We start from the raw sequence: 6,941 nt of genomic DNA, 5'->3' as shown, positions 1-6,941 counted from the left end.
CAGAGAGAGAACAGCAAGCATGAGCTGTCTCTGAACACACAGTAGGGCTGACCCAAGGCCCAGCCCCTGTGACACATCTTCTCCAGCAGGCTCTACCTGCTGGGGACTAAGTGAATGTAAACATAAACACTTGAGGCGGAGGAGGACATCTACACCCAAACCACCACACAGAGAGTGAAAAGTAAACATACAGTCACTGAAACACAAATTGGTTATCCAGTGATTCATTTCAGGTTCCCACTGGTCATCTTCTGTTTCACTCTTCTTTGCCTTTTGTAAATCCTTTTCTTTCTTGCTTTCAAATCCTCTTCTGTCTCTGTTTTTTTTCCCCCCATGGTATGTCTATTGGTTTTTCTTCAGCCAGTATAACAAAAACATATCAGGTAGATCACTGGGAAGAATAGTCTTTGATTCATTGTTTCTGTCTTTGAACATCTTTCACTCACTGTTTCTGTATTTTGAGGTTGTGATGGATCTTGAAGACATGGTGCATGTTTGGTAGCTGGCAGAGGGGATGTTCATATAAGGTTGTTTGTCCAAAACTTTCTTAGAACTCTTCTCTTAAGACAAACTAAGATCCTACATCTATGATCTGAGAGTTTTGAAACCATAGTCTATTATCTAATATGGTAACACTAAAGACATTGTTCACAAATGATTGGCTTTTGGAGTGATACCACCATGTACAAATCTAAACTAAGAGTTTCTTTTTCTAATTAAAAAAAAAGCATAAATTGGCAATTTATAAAAAGCAGGGTCAAAAGACAGAAGGTTGGAAAACCTTTCAAAGTAGTTTTAGTCATCTTTAGTTCACCTAGGGTTTCAATATTTTGGACAAGGAATCTGGAAGATGACCCATGGGGTGAATTTGAAAGCTACATACAAGGATCCTGTGTTTTCTTAGCTTCAAAACAGATGTTTTAGGCAGGAGATATGGCTTGGTGGTTAAGGCACTTGTCTGCAAAGCCTAAGGACACAGGTTCAATTCTCCAGGTTCCACATAAGCCAGATGCACAAGGTGGCACATGTGTCTAGAGCTTCTTTGCAGTGGCTAGAGGCCCTGACACATCCATTTCTCCCTCTCTCTCCCCTCTTCCTCCCTCCCTCTGTCTCTAATAGATAAATAAAAATTAAAAACTTTTTTTTCTTTTATTTATTTTTACTTTTGGGTTTTTTTTTTTTTTTGAGAGTGACAGACACAGAGAGAAAGACAGATAGAGAGAGAGAGAGAGAATGGGCGCGCCAGGGCTTCCAGCCTCTGCAAACGAACTCCAGACGCATGCACCCCCTTGTGCATCTGGCTAACGTGGGACCTGGGGAACTGAGCCTCGAACCGGGGTCCTTAGGCTTCACAGGCAAGTGCTTAACTGCTAAGCCATCTCTCCAGCCCAAAAACTTTTAAAAAGCATGTTTTTGTTGCAATTTTTCATTCTAAGTACCTACTAATCATAAATATTTTATCTTCATGATTCATTTTAGTATATACTTTAAAGTGAGACATGAAAATCCTCAAGTCCTGTGTTAAATGTGCTACTCTATAATTTATTCCTCTAGAAGAAAAGATGAGTATTCATTTCTTATGTGCTTTTACAAACAGAACCTGGGATAGTGAATTTCCCATTCCTCTACTTCTGACACTGCTGGAGGCTTCCCAGCTCACTTCCAGCATCATTTAAAAATTTTTATTTATTTATTTATTTAATACACAGGGATAGAGGGAGAGAGAGACAGACAGACAGAGAAAGACAATGGGCATACCAGGGCTTCTAGCCACTGCAAACAAACTGCAGATGCATGTGCCACAATGTGCATCTGGCTAATGTAGGACCTGGAGAATCAAAATTGGGTCCTTAGGCTTCACAGGCAAGCACCTTAACCGCTAAGCCATCTCTCCAGCCCCCCAGCAAAATTTTGACCTTTTCTCTACAATCTCTACTATGCATGCCCTTTCCTGTTGGTTGTATCCATCTTGCCTCCAAGAGGTTTTTTGTTTTGTTTTGTTTTTGATGAGTCAAAAATGTGAAAAGGCTCTTCCAGCCATGATCATGATTCATGCACTGAATATGGTCACCTTTCATGAGACGGTAAGTCTCAGCCAACTCTGGCATTCTAAAGTACATTTAAGCTTCTGTAGAAACCTTCCTTGTGGTTTGAAGATGGGAGTTGTTCTACTCTCCTCAATGAGAGTCTCAGTCTAGGTTCCTCAATTCTAAGAAGTTGGCTCTTCCTGTTTGTATTATTTATTTTCAAGGCACTGTGACTAACTCCCTGACAGAAGCTTCATAAGAAAGGAAAAATCAATTCTGACTGCTGTTTTCAGAGGGTTTTAGTATATTGCGGTGAGGAAGAAATAGTGAAGAAACTCACGTAGATAGATCATAGTGTAGAAGTGTATGGGAAAGCCTGTTCACATCAGGGTAGACCAGGAAGTGGAGCAAGAGGCAGGAACCAAAGGCCAGACAGTAGTCTTCAAAGCCCTACCTCTAGCAAGCTACTTCCACCAGCTGGGTCCAACCACCTGAAGGTTCCACAGCCTCCCCAACATGTGCCAAAATCTGGGAAACAAAAGTTCATAACATGATCCTGTGGGTAACACTTCTGACCCAAGCTGTTTAACATTATCTACCCCAGACATTTCATTCATAATGTTCAGAGTCCGCTGGGAGGGAGAGAGAGAGGAGGGGTGTCCGCAGCTGGTGATCACAGCCTCATGGCCAGGTTCCAAGTGAAGCAGCTAGAGGCTCAGGTAGGATCATGTGCCACCTCTCCATGGTTTTCATACCATCTCAGAGGTAGAGAAGAGATTAAGAAAGAGCTGGAGATATAAAAGCTGTGACCAGAAGTTGATATGGCATCATGTTTGACTGGATTCTACAGTCCCAACAATCCAAGCTCCAACTCATTAGCTGGTATAGCTCCTTGAAAATAGCTTAACCTACCTCCAACTGGGTAGAATAATACGAAGAGCCAACATCTACTGTGCATACCCTATAGGTTAGACATTGCTCATACATGCATGCATTAAATCTTCATATGGTATAGAGCCCAATAGTATAATTTTACAAAGGAGGATCTGCTCCATCACCTGCTCCAGTTTACACAATGGTTTACACTACCTGACTAAACTGAATGCCCATCCGATATGCACTACATCATTGTGATGACTGAGTAAGGTGATATTTGTGCCTAAAAGAATGCCTGAAATATCATCATGTTTTTGGAGGAACACAAATAGAACTGTCTAGTCAGAAATATAGGTTCATGAAATTCCATCCACAATGGGGTGGGGATGGTTAAGAAAAATTGGAGAAATTTGAATCCTCCATTACTACCCTTGGAAGGCAATGGAGATTAGAGCAGACGAGGAGGATTCACTTAAGAGACTGTGGCAAGGATTCATGTGCAAACTTAGCACATCCTCCCCAAGCACAGTACTTCGGAGAAGGCAGAGGCACACAGGAGAAAGCAATTAAGAAGGCTGACTGTTAGAATAGCAACTCAACAGGGCAAGGACATCAAGATGGCTCCTAAGAGTGCCGCAGGAAGATAATGCCGTTCCTCTAGAGAGAGGCTGCAGACCAAGATCCCAGGACAATTTCAAAGGAGATGGATGCATTCAATTTAAGTCATCTTACATTTAAAAAGAAAGCAAGACATGGCAACCAGACTGAAGATAGGTGAGATAAAGTTTCTCCTGACTACAAGAAAAAAGTCATGAAAAACAATGTCATTAAAAAAAAGCTCTGTAACAGAGCCATCAACTGTGAGTTTCTGCTTTTACTTTCTTCTGCCAGCAACCACAGTGCTTTGGCCTCCAGGTCCATATGATTACATTTTAACAATTCCTTTATGTAAAACAAGGAGAGCACTGTGAAGATTAAGAAATGTTCATCCCCTTCTTTTCAGAAAAAGTTGTTTTATGAAATAATTTATTTTGGCAGGTTCCTGGTGTTTGAGTCTTTATCTTGAAAACAGAACAGAAATGTCTTCCCACAGAGAAGTGTACAACAGTACTAACTAAAAGACAACAACAGGGGGAATAATATTCTCTTGACCTTTTATCTGAGCATTCTGTTGAACTGTTCAAATTGTAAGAACTGATGGCTGAGTCTCCAAATTTGAAAAGTGCACAAAATAAACTTTCTGTTCTTTCTTGAAATGATGTGGTATTATCTCTGCAGGAAAAGAGATTGGGAAGGTTTAAAGAATTCTTTAAGCTTTTCAATTGATGTCAAATGGAATGGGATGCCTCCTATGGCAGCAGGTTCATTTGTTTCACCCTATGCCTATCAAAGTCCAATATGCTGAAATTCTCACTCAGTTGTTCCACACTCCAGGATGCGTTATGCCACCAGATATTAACTGTTGAAATGCCAGTCTCCACCACCCATGTGCACCATTATCTCAGCCAGAAGAGTCAGTTGACAACTGCCTGTCTTTAAAGGAAGTGTCAGAAAAAGGTGTGACAAATAATATGTACTTCAACAAAAAAAGAAAATGAAGACTAAAAATGACAAATCATTAAAAATCGTGTCTTCCTGTTGAGTCCTCACTGAACCACATCAAAAATGGGTGATGCCAACATGGTGAGGATGGCTCTTGACATGTTGAGCTTCCTCTTGCTTCATGGCTGACACATGTCTTGAACTTTCTGGATTTTCCATTCCCTCACATGTAAAATGCATATAAAATATCTACAACACAATATTGTTAGTGCAAAAACTATATGAATGAATGACTAGAATAGTTACATAGGCAGCAAATTCATGTCAGTAATACAGAGTTGTATTGAATAACATGTAGTATGTATTGAATGTCTGAGCATTGTCCTGACAACTTTTTCCTCTTGGTTACATGTCAAAGAACCTCCTAGATCCTTTATGTTATAAATAAAGATAACAACATACCAATATTTTCCAGTGGTAAACAATTTAAAAATACCTCAGCATTAGTCCATGATGCTCACTGAACTATTGTCCCATTTACACTTTAAGTAACTTCAGAGTCCTATGTCAGTGGTAGCATCCCAAGTAGTGAGGATATGGGGCAAATTAATAAGCTTACCATCCTCAAGAATAGAAAGATTGGTTCACTATTATAAATATACGAAATAATATGCTTTTGCAGAAGCATAAGTTACCATGTAGCAGAGATGTCCACAATTAAACTGGATCTTTAAGAGGAGAGGGATAGGAATATGGTTTATTGCTAAATCACTTGACTAGCACTCACAAGGTGCTGGATTCAATTCTAAGTGTGGAATGAAATAAAAGAGCAATGGAGAGTGGAGTACTGCCCAAGCACGAAATAGACAAAATGTGAAATGGAAGAGAAGGGGCTGGAGAGATGGCTCAGCAGTTAAAGGTTCTTGTTTGAAATGGAAGAGAATAATGGAATTATGTTGTCTTAGCCTAAGTCTCCTAGAAAGCAGAGCCTGAAAATGAAGGAGCTAACACAAAGCTCAAGGTTTCCAGGACCATAAATGTATGGAACTGGAGGAGCAAGGGGGATGTGGTGCAAGGTGATATGTTTTGTTACAGTAAGTCCAATTTCTTAAGCAGAGAGACACAGTGTATCATGCAGCAAATATACTTTCTCAGCACAACTCCAGCAGAGCTACATCTGAGAATGGTCCTCCCAAGATGTATCTGACAGTTTTTCAGATAAGGTTCTCACATCATGGGTCTGCTGGGTCCTTGGGAGTTGCTCAAAACCCAGATCTTAAGTGGGAGCTCATGTTTAGCCACAGCTAAAAATACATGAGAAAGTTCTTGTGTACCCTGAGAAGCCATTGAAGAATTTCCTGATTAAAAAAAAATAGAAGGAAGAAACATGGAAAGAAAATGGGGCAGAAACAGCAGAGATTAATTTGCAAAAAGCTTCTAAGTATACCTTTGAAAAGTCCAGATTTTATGTTGTGGATAGAGAAACTTTTAAAGAAAGAGTAATCCAGCTGGTCATAAAGCAAATCATCAAATATCTAGGCAAAGGGGGATTTATGTATTCTGACAGTTGTTTCAGTATTTGGCCAAAGTTAAAGAAATTTTTCCTAGGATATTCAAAGTTTGTATGTAGACAAAAAATGATTGAGATACAATCATTCTACAGGAGACAGACAAACTGTCAATAATAATAATACTTGATTCACTTACCCATTTTGTTTAACTTCAAATAGGAATTAGGTGAGGATCTCCTCAACCAGATGGGAACCAAGTCCAGTGGGTATGAGGGTTGGTCTGGAATACTATGAGTTGGCTGACATCACTGCTGGAACTCTGTAAAAGTGGCTCTTTTCACACCTGGCTTACAAAGCAATCAACCAGGAGGAAGCAAGCACATTGAATGCTCTTTGAATCATAACCACCAACAACATCTGGCTTCTTTTTGGAAGAATGACTTTTTCACTCTATGCTAATCATTGTTGTCTAGCATTGGGCAACATTTCTAAACTGCTTTTCGTAATTTGTAATCTCATTTAATCAACATAGCATATTTATGAGAAAGGAATTATTAACCTCTTGTGCTGTTATGAAAATTCAAATCAATTCAGAACTAATGAATACTGTGCACAATTCCTGCAGCCAATTAATGCTGTTGCTAAAAATTTAGATCCTGTTTGTCTATAATATTTATATATATAAAATATTATATATTTATATAATGTCTATAATGCTTATGGATTTTTTTCCTGGTTTATCTTGCAACCTCACAGGTTTTTGTAAGAAAGTAAATTTTTGTGTATGTGTGCACACATATGTGCACATGTATGAAAGAAAAAGAACAGAGCTTTAGAAGTTGAAAAGTTATCAAAACACATATATCCCAAATTTTTCTCAAATGGATCTATGTTCTCAGATGACACAAAACTTTTAATTTTTATTTGTTTATATGACAGAGGAAGAAGGAGAGAGAGTGAGGGAATGGGCACACCAGGGCCTCCA

General features: G+C 39.2%; 1 pseudogene; it reads right to left on the bottom strand.

The window, feature by feature from the left end:
- Window positions 1–571: 571 nt before the first annotated feature.
- Window positions 572–1,621, bottom strand: LOC123464011 (annotated as a pseudogene).
- Window positions 1,622–6,941: the final 5,320 nt, after the last annotated feature.

This window comes from Jaculus jaculus, chromosome 1 (genome assembly GCF_020740685.1).
Source record: "Jaculus jaculus isolate mJacJac1 chromosome 1, mJacJac1.mat.Y.cur, whole genome shotgun sequence".
Classification (NCBI taxonomy): domain Eukaryota; kingdom Metazoa; phylum Chordata; class Mammalia; order Rodentia; family Dipodidae; genus Jaculus; species Jaculus jaculus.
Note: the sequence above shows the minus strand (reverse complement) of the source record. Positions and strands in the feature narration are given on the sequence as shown.